This window comes from Ricinus communis, chromosome 6 (assembly GCF_019578655.1).
Source record: "Ricinus communis isolate WT05 ecotype wild-type chromosome 6, ASM1957865v1, whole genome shotgun sequence".
NCBI classification, from domain to species: domain Eukaryota; kingdom Viridiplantae; phylum Streptophyta; class Magnoliopsida; order Malpighiales; family Euphorbiaceae; genus Ricinus; species Ricinus communis.
The window spans coordinates 15,901,180-15,921,640 of NC_063261.1; the positions used below are offsets into that span (position 1 = coordinate 15,901,180).

The 20,461-nt window shown below is 25.3% G+C and overlaps 1 long non-coding RNA gene across 3 annotated transcripts; it reads left to right on the forward strand.

Moving 5' to 3' along the window:
• Positions 1-17,690: 17,690 nt before the first annotated feature.
• LOC107262043 lies at positions 17,691-20,261 on the forward strand. 3 transcript variants are annotated; one of them, XR_007216234.1, is made up of 4 exons: positions 17,691-17,978; positions 18,245-18,500; positions 18,602-19,373; positions 19,826-20,261. It is a non-coding gene; the product is annotated as an uncharacterized LOC107262043 (long non-coding RNA). The 3 variants fall into 3 exon arrangements; XR_007216233.1 differs by having other exon boundaries at positions 17,695-17,978; positions 18,245-18,688; positions 18,815-19,373; XR_001535953.3 differs by having other exon boundaries at positions 17,694-17,978; positions 18,245-19,373.
• Positions 20,262-20,461: the final 200 nt, after the last annotated feature.

The window sequence follows — 20,461 nt, forward strand, 5'->3', positions numbered from 1 at the left end:
TTGATACCTTTTAACTATTATTTTAATTTATGATTTATTTTTTTATATTTTTTTACGTCTTAATTTCTTTCATTTTTATACATCTATTTTTATATTTCTATTCATTTATATCTATGAAAGTACGTAAAAATATATATTCAAAAATAAAAAGATATAAAAAGCAGAAGTTAAAAAGATGTCATAGATTAAAAAAATAAAAAGATGTCATAGATTAAAAAAAAAATTAGAAAAAGTATCATAATTAAACTAATATAATTTAAAAGTAAAAATTATATATTAAAGCAGGCGCGTGGATGAAGAGAGATATATATATGGCTATATAACAAACCATTTTCAACCAAGAAAACGACAGCAATTGGCAAAAAGAAAACTAAGAGATTGCTAGAGCATGTGGACCTCTGTTTCTTTATCAGTACATAAATAATAACACTACTCTAGTAGTCCACATAGAACATAGATTTCTCAGCTTTTTTCTTTTTGCATTCAGTAAGGACCCACAAGCCATTCAATTCTAGAAAACGAAAGAAATATCAGTCATTCTTGCTCCTGTATATATACATGGAACTTGCTTTCTGAACTTGTCAAAAACATACATTACACTACCTATCTGGCAATGGCAATGTTCTCAAAGGTATTACAATGCCCAGATATCGAGAGAGGATTATCAGTTCCGGAGGCCTGTATAAAAGCATTTCAGCCTACAGACAAAGGCACTGAAATGAATCTGCAAGTTAGAGATGAAAGTGGGATTGTGCGGACATTTCGTTGCAGAATCCCTATTGGACTGAATCCAAAACCAGTTGTGTTTGGTGACTGGTTACAGTTCGTTCGGAGTAAGGATTTGAAGCAGGGGGATGCGATCACTTTCTACAAAGAGAAGGACCATGCTACTGGTGCTGACTACAGAATTACAGTCAAGAAAAGGGAATCATATTATTCGAGATTCAAAACATCAATCCATCCTCGAGATATCACTGCTCAACCTGTTTAAATCTGTCACTTGTAACAATATGTTTCTGTCAGTTGTTTTCTGATTTGGTGTATAAGGATAAAGTTTTGGTCCACTAATTAATGTCTGTGTGCTGATTAACAAAAATTATATGGGACTTTTGTTGAAATACATTTCACATAGTGTATACTTGGTAGAAAACAATCATATTCATATTCTCATTAGAAAAGAATCAAATAATAACAAAAATAAAAATATAAAAACTAAATACGTTTGTATAAAAGTGCAGAAAAAAATTGTTAAAAATATAAAAATACAGGTAACAAAATATGTTTTTTTCCTAGATAATTACTATTGTGCCTCATGTTAGAATTAGAGAATTATTGATATTGTTTTTGGTTGCAAAAGCACAAAGGAATGAAGGGCCAATGTTTCTCTATGCAAGCAATCTTATGTCATTATAAATCTTTTCTTTTTCTTCTGAAATTGATGAAATTTGAATATTAAGTTCGCTCATAAGATAATCATCACATAAGCCAAAGTTATAGTAAATTAAATGAACTATTTATTATATAGTAATACCTATATATCATTGTTAAAGTTATTTTAAACTAATTTATGAACTATTAATTCTGAAAAGTATTCCAAACTATTTGTAACGATCTGAAATCAGATCACATGAGATATTGTCTGCTTTGGCTTCCTATTAGCCTTATGGTTTTGTCCATTTGGCTGATTCGAGAATTTTCCAAGAGATCATACATCTTCGGATTTGTCTGAATCAAACATGTTTAACTTTAGAGTTCCTACAACTCTACAGCCAAACAATCAAAAGGGACTCATATAATTAGTTCCAACTCTTTATATATATATTATCAACCATTTTCTGTCCCGTTTTGATGTGCAATTTTACTTATTCATGTATCTTTGTACTTTAAAGTGTTATCATTTTAGAAGCGTATCAGAAGCCGCTCCTTATCCAGATATCCTATTTTTACCTCGGCATTTATTTTCCACCCTCATCGGACCGCTTCTCTAGACATGACTGTCACACTATTATTATATACAATTTTCAGACTCAAATCAATTATCAAAAATTATATTGACTGAAAGTACCAATATGCCCTTTTTAGTTTTAATTAACAATTTTGTCCACAAATGTATCCGACAATAGAAGACTTTTTAATAATATTCTTTTTTTGTGTTTGGAAAATCTTGCGCATAAAATAACTAAAATTAGTACCCCAGTGCAAAAGCTGAATATGAAACATATTGACCCTACTAAAATATTCAAAACTAAAACTAGAATCTCTCTCTCTCTCTCTCTATATATATATATATATATATATATATATATATATATATATATATATATTATATTAATGAATGGGTCCACAAAATAAATTATTGTTATGAAATATAATAGATTTTGTTGTGTTGTGTTATGAAAATGTTAATCTCTCCAGCAAACAAAACAGCTTCTCGCGCTGTTGGGAATGTAGGGCGCAATGGTCACGCGCAATGCGGCTGCACACGCTTTAGATCCGACCCATCTGGAAGACATACTTCGATTAATTAATGTATGATATTGACCTTAGTTCTGTCACAATCATGCATAAAATAATATTTTTTTATCTGATATCTAGAATTAATTTAACTAATAATTATTTATCCGTCTATTATATATTTTTTTATTATTATTTTGATTATAAAATTAATTTTATAAGTATAATTTAATAAATTTTTAATATTTAATATTAATTTATAATATTTTAAAAAATAATAGCAAATTAGCTATTTTTAAATGTAATTAATTTTTTAAAATTTTATTAGTATAATAATATAGAAATTATTTTAGAATATTTATTTATTAATATTATAATATTATATAAATTTATACTATAAATATAATTGATATCAATATTTTTTAAAATTAAAAATTATTATAATAATTAAAAATTAAATTTTTAGTGAACATAATATTTAAAAATATTATTTTTTTTATAATTAAAATCTTTATCTAATTAGAAAATTAATTTATTAGTTAATATAATATTAAAATATAATTAATATGCTAATTTTTAGAATAATTATTATTTAATTAGAAAACTAATCATATCTAATTAGAAAAATTAATTTTTATCTAAATAGAAAATTAATTTATTATTAATAATGTTATTTTTGAGGATTAGAATGAGTGTTTAATTAGAAATGTTACTTATTAATCAATAAATTAATAAAAAATATAAAATTATACATAATCTTGAGTCCTATATGTTAAGAGTAAGTACACATATAAGACAATAATTCTATGTGTCAAAAATTAAACACACATATTAAAAAATTTTAAGTCTCAGAAATTAATATATATATATATATATATATACACACACATATATATATACATATATATTAATTAGAATATGGGAAACACGACGCTTACGTTTAAAGTCCGAATTCATAATCTTAATTAAATTAAAATAAAATTTTTAATATTTTATCTACACACTTTTGATTAAAAAATATTTTTCTATTACTCAATCATTTAAAATGAAATTAATCATTATGATTTTACTTTTTTTTTTCTTTTTTTCTATGTTTACTTTAAGCATTGCTCTATATAATATTATTTGTAATTTTATACACGAGAATCATCTCTTAATAGAAACAATTATCCATATGTTCTTCCTAATAGAATTTAGAAGTCTTATGGTGGTATTTGTTTGTTCAAAATAATCCTACTAAGATCACTAGATTTTTCACATGAAATCAATATTTTATTAGAACTCTTTTAAAACTAAGTTATGAAATGGGTCTTCAATTAAGTCTTTTACAGACTTTTTTAAAATAAATTACTTTTTGTTTATGATTTTTTAATGACTATTGCAGAATTCATTAATTTATAAATACCTTTTACAGAATTTATGAATTTATTAATAATTTTTATAAAACTTTATTAGAAAAATTTTATATATATTAATAGACTTTTATTGGTTTTTATTGATCTTTACAGACTATTGTTTTTCCATTATTCAATTATTTAATAATAAAATTAATCATTCTACTTTTTTTTCTGCATTTACTTTAAGAGTTGTTGCACATAATGTTATCTGCAACTTTATACACAAGTAATAGAATTCATTTCATTATTGTATTAAATTTAAATTTACTTTTACATTTTCTATCTTATAATATGAATACTGTTTTTTTTTTTTTGTTAAGATAATAATTTAAAAAAAAATATTATATCACGATTTATCTCAAATTAAACCACTAAATTCATATTATAATTATTATATTTTGTTCGTTCCATATTTGATAAGTACTTAAATCAACAACAATCACTTTTATCGATAGAAACAATAATTCAAATAATCTTCTTAATAAAATCTAGAAGTTTATATTAGAGTTGTTTGCTCAAAACAATCCTTTAAAAATCACTAAATTATTTTTTATGAGGGGCACTTAAAATTAAATTAAAACCTTTTGATTAATTCTTTTTTTTTTTGTATTTATGAGTTTAAAAAAGTATTATTAATAAACTTTTAGTATTTGAGTTTCATACAATTTTTTTTTTTAAGATAAAGAATATAGAAAAGATGAATGATGTAAGAAAATCTAGAATTTTTTTTTTAAAAAAAAACACTATTGAAATCTTGAAGAAAAGAGAAGAGAATTTTTGAGATATTTTTTTCATATCACTAAGTAAAGAATTGTGTAAAATATATAAAAGTCTATGCATATAAAAAACAATAGCAATTCTATTTGAGGCCAGTGGGGACTAGTGCCACTAACCCTGAAATTACATTTTAACATCTTTATTTTTTTTTTTCTTTAAATTGTCCTAACTTTCATTTATTGCCCTTATTGATATCTATAATTATTTTTAATTCTCAAATTTTTATAAGTTTATTTTTTTATCTTTATTAATATTTTTATTTTATTTATATTAACAATATTTTTCTTAATTCTATTATTTTTTTATATTACTCTTTAGTTTGAGTTAATTTTTTTGTCCCAATTAATTAGATTTTTTTGAATCGCCACTACATAAAAATTAATGACTTTTTGAATATTAATTTACTTTTTTAGATTTTATAAAAATTATAATTGAATACTTCTTAATTTCGATAGACTTTTTTAAAATCTTTAAAAATCGGTATTAAATACCTCATGATTTGTATAGAATCACTTAAAGTCATTACACCCTGACTTTTAAGTTCTATCAAAATCATTCTCTTAATCCAATATACTTCTAAAATCTTTTTATTCTTTTTTTTTTTTTGTATTTATGAGTCAAGAAAATATTAGGGAGTTATTTTAAGATTTGAGAATCAACCAATCTCTTATTTTTTTAGATGGAGAATCTATCTAAAAAAATGATAATAATGATACACGAGAATTTAAAAAGAAAAAAAAAGTCCTAAAAAAGTCTATTAAAATCTTAAGGAAAAGTAAAATAAAATTCTTAGAACTTTATATTTATACCACTACATAAAAGTCACATAAAGTATATAAAAGTTTATATCTATAACAATTAATGACCGTTTAAAAAAAAATATTTTTATAAATTTTATAAAAATTATATTTTATATCTCTAATTCTCATAGATATGTCTAAAATTTTTAAAAATAAGTAATAAATATCTTATAATTTTTATAAATTTTTTAAAAATTATTATTAATACAACGTAACTTTTTAATTCCATTAACATTTTTAATACTCCTAATCCAATATAAACGGTAAGGATTTCTTAGAATGACATAATTGGTCCTTCTCAAAGAAAATTCTGTTCACTGAATAATAACGGTGATGGGACTAATTTCTTCTTGGCGTCTATATTGCTCAGAACCGCGTGATATTTTCTAAACCTTGTAAAAGGTTGAATCTTGATTGGGTTGTTTGGAAAACCTTATAATATTTTCTAAACATGTTCTTGGATAAGGATAATTGGATTAGAGAGAGATTAAATTTATTCTATTGTTTGAGTGTTAGCCATAGAAAAATACTTAATTAAAGTATTAGCCATTAAAAAACTTGTAAAAGGTTTGAGTATGAGCTTCGAAATACTTAGATTTGATTTTGCATCCATAAAATGATCATTGATAGTAAAAATTTTAAGTGAAACTTGAGTGGACATAGGGAAGGAGTTAGACAAATTACTAGCAACTCTTGAGTTTGATTTTCTTTTTCCTAAACTCTTATATTTACTTGTGTTTATTTTATTGTTTATATTCTCATATTAAATTGTTTAATTGCTTTGGTTAATTGCTTTCGCTTATATTAGTTTTAATACTCAAATTTTTCAAAGTAAAATTTTTTAGTTGAAATTGATTTTTGTAAACAACCTATTCACCCCCCTTTTGGTTACCATAAGGTTTTTCAGAGGAGTTTTATGGTCTTCTATAATAGGAGTATTAAGTTCTCTTTTTATTAGAGTTTTATAGCCTTCCATTATGTGTTGAGTTCTCACTCTATAAAGAAAAATAAAAAATTCAAACTGATATTCGAACAATCAGGCTGATCAAAAGATACCTATAAAGTCTATGTGGCTTAGTGTTAACGAGTGATGTGTTTTTTCCGCAGATTGCAATCTACTGCCCCATCAATACGATTGATGATTGTTAGAGGTAAATTACTTTACATGTATTCCTTGATGTTTGATATTTATTTTTATTTTTTTTACATCAAAATATATCTATTAATCATTTTTAATAAAATATCCATATTCCTTTCAAAAAAATCTTATAAATTTATAAATATAACTTTCTATAATTATGAAAATTACAAACATATAATGATAAAGAGTTTCATACTTATCCCAAACCTATGTCGACTCTTAATGAAGCAAAAATGGTAAAAGTAAAAGGTATTTTTCATAAGTGCCATAAAATATAAAGTAATTATAAAAATATTTGTAAGAATTACTGACAAGAAAAGTATTTAAAAATAAAATTTTATCTACAAAAATACTTTAAAACGGAAATTTATTTACAAAAATATTTAATTTGACTTTTTAAATTAAAAGATATATGTTGGATATACTTTGAAGAAAAAGTATAGATGTTTAGTATATTTTTTATAGATAATAAATCTAAAACATGTTAATTTTTGTAAATTATTATTGCATTTTGTTTGAATTTGTGTTATTAATAATGAATAAATACATAAACAAATCTAAAAGGTATTTTTTTAAATTTAAAAATTTGGAGATGTTTTGAGAATATTATATTTAAAAAATGAGATAAATTGCTACAAGATAAAAAAAAAAAGTATATGTTGATTATATATTGAAGAACACAATATATATCTAGTATACTTTTGATATAAACTAAATAAAATATATGTTGATTTTAATTTATATTTATATTTAAATACCAATGATATGATGAAATATCAATTTATTTCAATATTAAAATTTAAATGAATAGTTACAATATTTATAAGTATTTTAAAAAGCTAAAAAAAAGTGAAACATTAACAAAATAAAAGTAAATAATAGTAATATATTTAACCAAAAATAATATAAGTTAGGTTTCTCAATTTTTTTAAATAAAATAAAATGCAAACTCAAATAAAGTTGAACGACAAAAGATATATATTTATCAAATAATAGTATATTTTGGATATTTAAATTTTTTTAAAATGAAATAGAATTTAACTCAAATGTTTAACAATAAACGGTATATATTTACTAAAATATAGTATAGGTTAAGTATCTCAATCTAATTTTGAAAAGTAAAAAAAAAGGTGAAGAATGAATACTTCTGAAAACAATATGGGATAATTTAAAAAAAATGAAAGTATTTTTATATTTGTTTTAAAAAATAAATAAATAGTGAAAATTCCTCAAAAGTAAAATCTACGCTCCTTTTTGCTCCATTGTGGTTCCTAAAGCTTTTGGATGGGTGATCCAAATTGATTTGTGGGTTGCAAATTATCTAAATGATTCTTTTCGATAGATAATAAATAGGGTAAATACTTAATGGAAGAAAACTTCTTGCCTATTTACTTAATCATCCTTATGTTATATCAATGCCATTGCAAAGAAATTACACAGAAGTTTCCCAAAGTTGCTAATGCAATTTCTTCATGATTTCTTCTTCAAACCAATCCTTTTCTCTCACATCAACTTTGGTCAACCAACCAACAAGCTTAAGATATATATATAATACACATTTTATTTTTATTTTTTTATGGAATAAAGTTTAATTTGGCCACTAATCTTATTGTTCGGGTTTAATTTGACCATTTTCTAAATTTTTGAACTTTTTAATCCAAACTTTTGCATACTTAGCTCAAATTAGCCATATTTTTTATAAAAATGAGAGAGTGAGTTACATACTCCTTAGAAAGAGAGTGGATATAATAAAAAATAAAAAAATTAATTTTTTATATTAAGTTATTTAAATTAAAAAATATATATTGATATTTAAATAAAAATAAAAATAAAATAAATATTGCTACAGTGTTCCTACTTTTTTTTCTTAATAATAACAGTAAAAGAGACAGTTACAGTTGTAGTGGTACCGAGGACGATGAAAGCGAGAGCAATTTCATTAAGAATAATGGTGGTAATAGTTACTTATTGCTTAATTATATTAATTGTACTATAATTATATTTATTTAATAGTTTTTAAATAATATTATAATTTTTTAATTATTTTTTATTTTCAAGAGAGAGTGACTCTCACTCTCTTATTTTTTAATATTTATTTTTAAAAATAGATAAATAGTGAAAATTTCTCAAAAGTAAAATCTACACTCCGTTTTGCTCCATTGTGGTTCCTAAAGCTTTTGCATGCACCATTTTAATTGTGGAGCAGCCATATAACTAATAAACAAGTTCACTTGTGGCTGATCCAAATTGATTTGTGGGTTGCAAATTATCTAAATGATTCTTTTCAATAGATAATAAATAGGGTAAATACTTAATGGAAGAAAACTTCTTGCCTATTTACTTGATCATCCTTATGTTATATCAATGCCATTGCAAAGAGATTACACAGAAGTTTCCTAAAGTTGCTAATTCAATTTCTTCATGATTTCTTCTTCATACCAATCCTTTTCTCTCACTTCAACTTTGGTCACCCAACCAACAAGCTTAAGATATATAATACCAATATTTGTCACAATCACCACATTTTATCTTTATTTTCTTATGGAATAAAGTTCAATTTGGCTATTAATTTTATTGCTCGGGTTCAATTTAACAATTTTTTAAATTTTTAGACATTTTAATCCAAACCTTTGCATATTTAGCTTAAATTAGCTATATTTTTTATAAAAATGAGAGAGTGAGTTACATACTCCTCAGAAAGAGAGTGGATAGAATAATAAATAAAAAGATTAATTTTTATATCAAATTATTTAAATTAAAAAATATATATTGCTATTTAAATAAAATAATAATAATAAAATAAATATTGTTACAGTGTTCCTACTTTTTTTTCTTAACAATAATAACGAAAGAGATAGATACAATTGTAGTGGTGTCGAGGGCAGTGAAAGCGAGAGCAATTTGAGTCAAATATACAAAAATCTGAACTAAAAAGTCTATAAATTTAAAAAATGATTAAATTGAATCTGGGTAACAAAATCAGTGGCCAAATTGCATTTTATTTATTTTTCTATTAAAAAGTTTATATTTGAATGTCAAGGGGTAATTACAAATATCTTGGGGTTTATATTCTGCACTCATATCCCTTATCTTTTTTTTTTTTTTATATGTCATTCATCGTAAAAGTCTCTCTGTACAGTGAACTTTGAGTTAGTCAAAAGTGGTAAGTTGTCATATTTGACTGACATGTTTACCGTCTGAAACTATATTAAACTTTCATCCCTCTTTTCACTATCCACTTTCCCTTTCCAATTCACGGAATCCATTGCCATCCACCACCATCCTCACAGCAGCCTCCCTCACCAAAACCATGTCCAATTCCTTCCATTTAACCTCAGAGTCCTTAAACCTTTTTTGAAAATATTTGATTCACTTTAGTTATGCAAAAAGAGTAAAGCTTAGAAAGAAATGGCTGAAAATTTATTTCAAAACTCATTCCTTAATCAAAACCCATTTGGACATTTTATCAAACACTTAACTTACAATCTTAAAGAATAATCTTAAAACAAATATGATAGTAATAACAAAATTAACGTAATCATCAATTGCAACTGACCCTCAAATTAATTTTCTTTTTTAGATGTGAAAAGAGAGATTAGTTATATATTCGTTTTGCACATACATCAAATTTAAGAAGGCACCATTGCCAAAAAAAGCAAAAAAGAAAGAGATAAAAGGAGAAGGAACAATATGTCAGCAGTAGTAGCTAATCCAAATGGCGTATCTTATGTCAAATAGCCCTTTATTGCCTCCACCTTCGAGCTATGGGGAAATGAAGGGAGTAAGAAAATGAAAAAGAGTACAGAAAGAAGGAATTTTATAAAAGAGAGATTGATAAACCTTTTAGCTGTCACCGTTGCAAAATGAATGAGATATACAACTTCTGCTATTTAGGTTAAGAGTTAAATTATCTTTTAAAGTAATTTCATACCCTACAATCACTATAACAAACGTCAATTAACACAAAAATGTATATTATTAAAAGACGAAGAATGTGAGTGCATATTATATTAAATCTTACCGGAATAAATTTATAAATATCTTTGTGAGCTTGAACTTATATTTTTTTATTCTTTAATAATATATGTATTTTCATCTCTTATGGTAACTATTATTTATTTATTCGTTAATATTGTGTGAAATTACTGAAAAATACTATAAATCTTACTTAATTTTGTATTTTTATTACTTTTTTAAATATGAAATTTTATTTTTTTATTGCATTTTTCTCTAATTTAAATAAAAAAAATATCTTTATTTCATTCTAAAATAAATTTTAATACCCTCATATAAGAGTAAAAATATCCTTTTTAAGTTAGTAAAATATGACACTTCGGTATTTTGATCGACTCAAAATTCATTAACCTAGCAGAATACTAATAGAAGAACTATTACGATCAACGACTTATAAAAGAGAAGAATAAAAATATATATTTTTAAAATCTAGAGTATGTAAGTGCATATTATATTGAACGTTAGGGAGGTATTTGTAATTACCCCTTTTTAGATTTCCCAATGTGTAATTATATGAGGTGTGTGTTCACTTATCTTGAATATAGTGCATTAGATAAGGTCATCAATTGTAAGTCTGTTGATTTCCCAATATGTGGACTCGCCATTATTCAACTTTTCTTCTTTCTTTTTTTTCTTGTTTGTTAATTTTTGGGTTTAGAAAGGGATTGCTTTTGACACGTTCATTATAAAGTGATCATGAGCATAAAAAGCTATCACTTCTCCTTCAAACAATGAGAAGGTTCCTAATTAACTAGTAATAAATTGATTATTTTAAAACCCAATTACCTAACACTTATTATTACCTTATCCTGATTAAGAAAACAAAAGTTGACTCAAAACTATAGCAGCAATTATTAGAAATTTCCAAAAGAATCGGAGTAGTCGCTTGCAATGGACTTTGCATTGCTTTATTATTCCACCCTGAAACCGACATGTTTGTTTTTGTCACTCTGAATTTCGACAATTTTATCCAAATTTCAACAATTAAATTGAGAAATGAGTTAGCGTGTATGGTTAATATGTCTGCAAGCTAGGAAAAGAGAATAGTATTTTCAATAATAGCATTGCTTATCTGGTATGTAACATAAGTACCTCTCTTATAAAACTTCAAGCTATTGCAATTCTCTTCTGATTCGTGATATCTCTAGAAATGTCATTTTCTATTTTAAAAATTAGAGTTCTAAATTGATAATAAAAGAAAACTTTAAATTTTCATCTCTTTTTTATCATTTTCCACGTCATAAATAATATAAATAATTAAAAAAATTATATTTTTTCTAAGTGGCAGACACGTCAACCATAGACACAAGCCAATTTATCAATTTAATCTGTCTGGATACAATTGAAATCAATTTTCTAAATTAGGGTAAAATTTTTAAAATTAAAAGGTTTGATAAATTTGAAAAAACATGAAAAGACTTTAGTTTATTTGGTCTTTTAGCCTTACAATAATATAAATAATTATTGAGTAGTTAATGTTAGTATTTTATTTTATTTTATTTTAATTATAAAATTTTAATTTAATTTAATTTAATTATTTTATTTTAATTTTGGTTATAATTTATTCATTTTGTCAATAAGGAACTTACATATCTATCTTAATTATTTTTTTAATTGATTATTATGTAACATGTTAAAATAAAATTTATAAACACTAAATTAAAATAAAATTAAAATTGAATAATTGAAATGAATTTAAATTAATATTTTCTGATAAAAAATAAAATAAATGTAAAGTTCAATGACTATTTGTATTATTAGTACTCATAGACTTAGTCTAATGAGAGGTGCACACTTGAGCAAGGTCTTAAGTTTGAATTTCTTTTTTCTCATTTGTAACTTAAATAAATTAATTCTAAATAATTTTAGTGTGTTAAGTAAAAAATATTTTAAAAGCAATTAAGGACTTAATTGGTTAAAAATTAGGATCTAAGGACTTGGCAGGTAAAATATAGAGATCAAATAGTAGATTTTATACACTAGTTAACAACCTTTTAGACCTTCGGTTAAGAGAAGACCTAAATTTCATGAAAATATAAAGAAAAGTGATGAAAAAGAAAAAGAAAGAGAATCGAATTATATCTCTTTTGCTGGACCGCCAAGCATAATTCAAGGAAAAACTTGCTTTATAAACAAAAACTCTTATAGCAGATCTCTTGGGTTCCTTATGCTGGTTTCAACATAATTTCATAAAATGTGATAAGTAGACAAATAATTGTATCTCTTAATTATTGTTTTTACTTTCATGAATTCAACTATAAATTGAAGGTAAATAAATTTAATTAAGATTTATAATCCTAATTATCAATGTTAAGTTATATTGTAAAAAAATATCAAATTTGTATATTTTATTTTCTTGTATATCTATCTCCCTATGTTGATTGAATTAAAATATAAAAATTCCATAAACTTAATTTATGTCCTAATTTAATACATTAATATAATAATTTTTTTATTTTAAAAAAACACCTATCCTGAAAAGATAAATAGATTATAAAACTTAAACCAAGTTTATACTATCAAAACATTAATTAATGAGTTGGAACATTATTCTGATTGCTCATATTGTCGACATGTTTAGGCTACTAATTAGCAAGTTCAAAGCATTGTGTTTGCTTACTTACTAGCTAAGCATACATTAACAATTATATTGCAAATATTATTATTTACAGAAACTTCATATTATATATATTTGTATTGGAGACATTGAAATAACGAATAAAGTTAATTTAAAAGTGTATCGCACTATGAAGTCAAAGTCACACATGCTATGCTTTATTGGAATTACAATCAAGAGGCTATAAATCACATACTTGTGCAGCAAGGTAATCAGAAAATTCTATCCAGCCAGATGTAAATGCTAGAGAAAGTTATTTAACTAAATTCTTGAATTCCACTTTTTAATATTTAATATAATATTTTATCATTCCTAAGAATTTATATAATATATATATATATATATAAGATTATTACTTTTTTCTTATTCTTATAGCAGAAGCTATTTGCTTAAAAAATAAAAATAATAATTGACTCTGAATAACGGTTCAATTATTAGTGAAAAAAGAAAATCTAAAATCCCAAAATTAATTTATATTTATCATTTCTAAAATAGAGGAAAAATCGAAAAATTGGGTTATAGTTAATTATACTAAGAAATATTCGGAGATGGTTCAGTGGGTAGGCAACTAAACGATTTAGGTATTTTTATTCTCTTCACCAATTATTTGTTGCAGTACGAAGACTAGAGAGAGAGAGAGAGAGATTGCGGGTAAAGGAAGGTTGAAAGAAGGTTGTCGTTTGTCAAGGCATATAGAATTAATCTACTTGTTCTTTAATAGAGGAAACTGCCATGAAGTATCAGTTTAATTTCCCTGAAGCAACAGTTGGATTACGCTAGCTATAGACTCTGTGATTGCCCAGAAACTAATAGGCTAATAATATTCCCATTCAACGCAGGTCTTCATTTATGAATCTCTCTCTCTCTCTATATATATATGCATACATGCATATATTCTGTCAAGAACATCATCTTGGTACATTCATCATCATCTACTAGAATCTCGTAATTAAGTTTCTCAAAGCTGGCAATGGTGGTACTGATCTCAAAATTAATAACCAAAACCGATACTGAGAGTTACTTGTCTTTCCCTACATGTTCACTAGGGCTACTGCCCTTCGAAGACGGGCATTCCATGAACATGAATGTGTATGATAACAGTGGCCGGGAATGTATATTTTCTTCCACCATCCAGCGAAACGACAGCATCGGGCGGTTCCTTTCAGTGGGCTGGCTTGATTTTGTTCGTCACAAAGATGTTAGAGAAAAGGACAAGATTACTATTCTTGAAGACGAGATTATCAAGAACCAAGTCACAGGAACGAGGATCAGAATTGAAGTAAAGCGGAAAATCAGGTTGTTTGGCCAAGATATTTGGGCAGATGTCTGAAGCTTTATATGAAAGTTGTTTTTCTTTTTACTTTAAATTTGACGTGAATGATATAACTTTAGTAATGAAAAATATATTCAAGTATTGCAAATAAGCGTGATCTGATTATATTCGCACTTCTAATAATTAGAGACATTTGGAGTTGTAATTTTCTTGTTTTTTAATATTACAGCACTTACAATGAATTAATAAAGAATATTATTATTTAATAACTACATTAAAACGTTTGAGAAAGACTTAAAGAATCAATAGCTGATAGTTGACCGAGTCGGAATTAACTGCTAATTATATCGGCTATATTTTAAAGTTTTTTTTTATTAACTGATATTAATTTTATTTTATTTATTTATTTGGACAACATTATTTTTATTAAAATTTATAAATGATAATTTATTTTAATATGATCTCATATAATTAATTTTTTAATAATTCATAAATAATAATAATTATTTTAATACTATAGTTAGTAGTTAAATATTTATAATATTATAATTATGGGATTTAAAATTAGAAACTTCTTATTAATAGAATTTAAATGTTAATTCATACTTTTAAAATAATTTTTATAAATATCATTAATAATAAAAATAATTAAGCTAAACAAAATTAATTATAACATTTTAATTATTATAGATTATTTTTATTAATTTGTATTATTAAAAATAATACAATAAAATAAAATACACTTTATGATAAACTATTCTCTCAATATTCATTTAACATACTAATAACAACCACTAATAAAAGTTTATCAAACTGTTTAATTTATAAGCTACCAGATATCAACCAATAGCTACCGGCTGCATTGATCGGCCAAATCAAACATTATCCTAAATCAATTGATAAAGACTTAAGAATCAACATCTAATAACTGATTTAATTCTAATAAAGTATTGATTATATCAACTCTATTTTAGAGCTTTTTTTAGAGAGATTCTTACTTAAGCTTGTAATATACATGGCTGTTATGATTTGCTTTGCTTTGTGTTTTTTGGCTTTAAATGTGTTTCATTTGATTTTTTTTAGTCTAGTAAAAAGTAAACCATTTACAGTCCATTTGGTTTACGGATTTACAATCCTTAGGACTAGGCTTAATCCTAGGCTTAGTTAAGCCATGGAATCGCTTATATTAAATATTGTTTGATACAATTATGTTAATCATAGGATTAATTAACCTTAGTTTTGTAATCCTATATTTGGTAGGATTGTTTAACTAGATAAAAAAATTATTGTAGTAATCAAATTACTGACCCTTTGCGCTATATATAAAACTTGTATCTTCTAATTTTTCTCTTTTTCTTTCTCTCAAAATGTCTTCTAAGTTTATTCATCTAGTCTACATCAATTTTTTTAGCTTGAAACTACCATTTTTTGCTCTAGGATATATAGATGTAAACATAGGCAATTGTAAATAAATGAAAAAAATAAAGATCATTTTAGAAAAATAAAATAAGATCTGAAGGCTATTTTAGAGATTAAAATTTTATTAATTATGGATTAGTAATCCCACTAGATATGACTTACTAAAGACATGAGGGACTTGGTTTTAGATAAAACTTATCTCATAGGTTAACTAAGCCATTAAGTTTGTTAAGCCCAACTTTTATCATATATATCAAACATAGTATTATTATAACTTAATTAAGCAATTCCATGTATCAAACCAGGTCAGTAACTTTGTCCATGCATGGTTTACCAAGAATAATGTTTTACGAAGGGATAATGAAATAAACTGTGACTAAATAATTATGGTCCAGACTTGCTAATGGCTCTGCATCAAGTTGTTTCTCTTGTTATATCACGATTCATGTGTTGTAGCACTTGTAATTTAATTGGGTGCCTAGGATTATGTCCTCTTTCACAGCAGCAGAATTTCTAAGTCTTCAATAGTGCTATGTACCATGTTTTTGCTTGTCAGATGGTATGGCATTGGTATGCTATCTGCTCAGTTCTCTATCTTGGTATTTGGTTTGGTTCTTCAGGTCTGAGATTAAGGGATACCATGCAAAGGACATGCACCTCTTATTCTCTTTTCTGCATTATGAATTATTTGCTTTTATGTAATCTGGTTGTGTTTTGATGTACTTTTTCTGGCTTTCTTCAATTACAAATAGTGCTGCTTTAACTAGTTAGTTTGTGTGCATTGGGTTCAACCAATTCAACCTATTGGTTAAAGAATGAAAAGTCCGAGTCTAATTCTAAGTTTTCCCTATCATTAAATAAAATTGAAAATCAAATTATAAAATATAGAAAATGACTGATATAATGAGATATTACATTAAATAATATTGTCATGACTTTAGACATACATTAATTAATTATTTCCCGGGTTACATACGACAAATACTATTGAGATAGGTTTGGAATTGGCAATTACCGAATAATAGATTAACTTTAAGAGTAATTACTATTTATTCACTGAATCTTACTCTAATATCTGAATTATTCCTATATTGATTTTATTTTATTATATAATTTAATCATTAAACTTTTACCAAATATGAAAATTCATCTAAAATTAATATCTTATCATTTTAGAGTAAAATTATTAAATTTAATAAAAATAATTGTTAGTTTTACAATAAGTGAACTTCAGAATCCAACAAATTAATTGATTATCATTTCTAATTAGTCTAATTTTTAGCATAATTTAATTCTAAAAATTTAAATATTTTAAAAATATATATATTTAGGGTAATGTTATCGAACTAGTATATAATTCAACTTGAATTATTAAAATAGAATACATATTTATAATTAAAAATATTTATTTTTTTTATTATTATTTTAATAAAAATTAGAATTAAATTACTTTAAAAATAAAAATATTACTCGAATTTAATAAATAAATTAATTTTGAACAGTTTTAATACTTAATAAAAAATTAAAAAATTAAATTATAATTTATTTTTTAATTTAGTTCTTTAACTACATTAATTTTGGAAGCATAGAGTTAATAATCAATTTTATAAAAAATATAAAAAAAAATTAGTATAATAACAACTTAGTATATAATAAGACAATTTTATATATTAAAATAAAAATTAAGGGAGAAAAAGTAATTAGCCCTGAGCCAATTTGGCATCATAGCCACCTACTTTACTATTATCTTCATTGGTTACATGTGACTGAGAGCCCTACCACCATTGAAAATATTGGCCACTTAATCCCATCATTTTTTAACTCTCTATTTATCTTCTTTGTTCCCCACTCTGTTTTCCAAAACATTTCACCAAACAAACACCAAGCCACAATCTCTCTTCAAACTTTCTTCTTTCATCCTTTTAACTTCATCTATCTCAATTTATGCCTCTTTTCTATTTCTTTCTTGTTTAGTCAAAGAAAGATAATATATATTTATATAAGCTTATATGTCCTTTATAAAGCCCCTCAAGCTCCCAAGTTTCATGGATAATCACTGTCAAAGGAATCAAAACAAGGGAGGAAGGTTAGCTATCATATGTATGATGATTTTTAGATTTGTTACTTTTGCTATTTTAGCTATCACCTTGGTTAAAGTGCTATTCTTTTACTTGTTAATACTGCTTGAAAATAGTTGATATACAATATTTAAATTATTTTATTCATACTTTATCACCGAAAAAAAAAATTATTCTTGTTCATATAATTTTTTGGTTTGATATAGAAAATATAATCTAAAAGATGGAAGTTGCTAAGGAAGCTATTTATATGCTATTATTCATTCTGTGGCAGTTGGGTTCTGATGTAGATTACATGTTGGATTATGTTTAGAAGAGAAACTATAGTGAACAATTTACAGGCGGGGTCTCAACTAAGTAGGATTGCAATATGGAATCTTACATGTGGCATCTTACTTAAATTAAAGACAGGATTCAAGTTAAGGAAGATTGCTACTAGATTTGAGGAAATTGTGACAAGGAATTTGGGATCTACAACTAAAGACAAGTCCAAAAGAGCTTAGAAAAGGGTCCCCATCTTGTTGTTGTTGGTAAGGCAACCTAATGTTTATATAAAAAAAAATTATCGGGATGTTATATTTGAATTATTGATGAGTAATGAAGTAAATGACTCTATATGTTGTTGTTTCAGTTATTGTTATGGGTGGGTGTAGGTAAGAAAGTTTTGGCTCAACTCATTCACAATATCGAGAGGATGAAATTTGGATCTAAAATATAAGTATGTGTTTTTGATAAGTTGATATCCTCCTATAAATTAATTAATTATATATTCTCGAAATAAGTTTTTAATCACTTTAGATGATGTGTGGAATGAGAGATATAATAACTAATAGTTTTTGTCCAGGCTTATATATTTGAAGGAGTTGTTACACGATGATTGTTTGTCCTTATCGCAAGACAAGAAATAGTGCAAAGGAACAAGTAACAAGTATGAGTCGTGTAACATCTTCCTTCACATTACAACAATGTCTTGCTTACTGTGCAATATTTCTAAAAGATTTTAAATTTAATAAGAATGAGTGTAGTATATTAAAGACGATAAAGATATTTATAGCAATTGAAAAAAAATTTGTATGAAAAACTTAGCTACTTAAGTGGTAGGTTTCAAAATTCAAGATCATATAGAGCTATCAAATCATATTGGAGGCCTAAGTACCTTTTATATTGTGTAGGAAAATCAATCATCTAGATACATTTAGAAGGTTATGGCATCAGACATGGATAACTTGATAAATTTTCAATTCTTTTAAGTTATGGAAAGGGCAATTGATATTGGATAATATAAGGATAACAGGATGGAAGGAGAGCTTTGGATAATAGGATTGATCAAGGCAATAAGTGTTCAAGATGTAGAATTTACCAACCGGATGGAGAATCAAGACGTTAAATATTGGAATTGAAAGGTACGAGGCCAAGTACAAATATGATAGAGAATCATGGTGATGTTCCTTTATTTAATCCCTTATATATTAAGATCTTTGACTTTTATGAAACTACAACAAAAATGTAGATTAAATGTTCCCATACTGCCTATTTATATATGGATTTGACTTGCTTGAGTCGCTTCTAATTCCATCTCTAGTATTGAAATTTTATTCTCAAGCGACCTTTATATGCATATTTTGTTAATGCAAGTGAAAAAAGATATATATGTGTGAAAGGGTCTGCAGTTTCAACAAAGAAATAAATTATCTTGACAGCTTGATGGATTCTCCTAACTTCTTCCTTGATATCTCCACGTCTTTAACTTCAACCAATATCTGATAAGAGATTTATAAGCTTAGAAAGAAAATTGATGTTAGATACCATTGCTGGCTGATCAATATTTATCATGTTTGTTGAATGAAACTTACAGGCTTGTGATCACAATCTCATTTCACCTCCTGTAGCCTGTTAACATAATGAGGAATGAGTGAACCTGATGATCTTTAGCCTGAGAATGATGATGATGCCATGTCCGACTAGTAAAAACCGAGCTTGCAATAAAACTAGCAATGCAGAGTGCAAGAACCGATTTTCCTCAATTGAGCAGCTTTCCTGACTTCATTTTCTTGGACTCGTTGTCCATATGCCAAGGGCCATAACATCAGTACTAAATATTGCAATCTCTTGACCAGCTTTTATGTCTTCTTAATGAAAGTTGATAAAAATAATCAACTTGTAATAGTTGAGGAACGGCCTTTTTGACAATGAAATACTTTAAATTATAAAGGAATATGTTGTATAATTTATATATTATTGATATTGTGATAACTCAGAATTGAATCATATCATCTGCTTTGGATTTTAAAGGTCTCACATTTTTTTTCTCTTTATGAATTTGAGGACTTTCAAAAATGTTACTCATCCTAAAAATTTTTCCAAAGTACAGCATATCAATAGTTCCTTCAACTTTATAGTTAAACAATTAATTTGTTATCCTATCTCAAAGCACAATTTGATTCATTCATGTACCCTATACTTTGAAGGCCTGCCATCTTAGAAGCATACC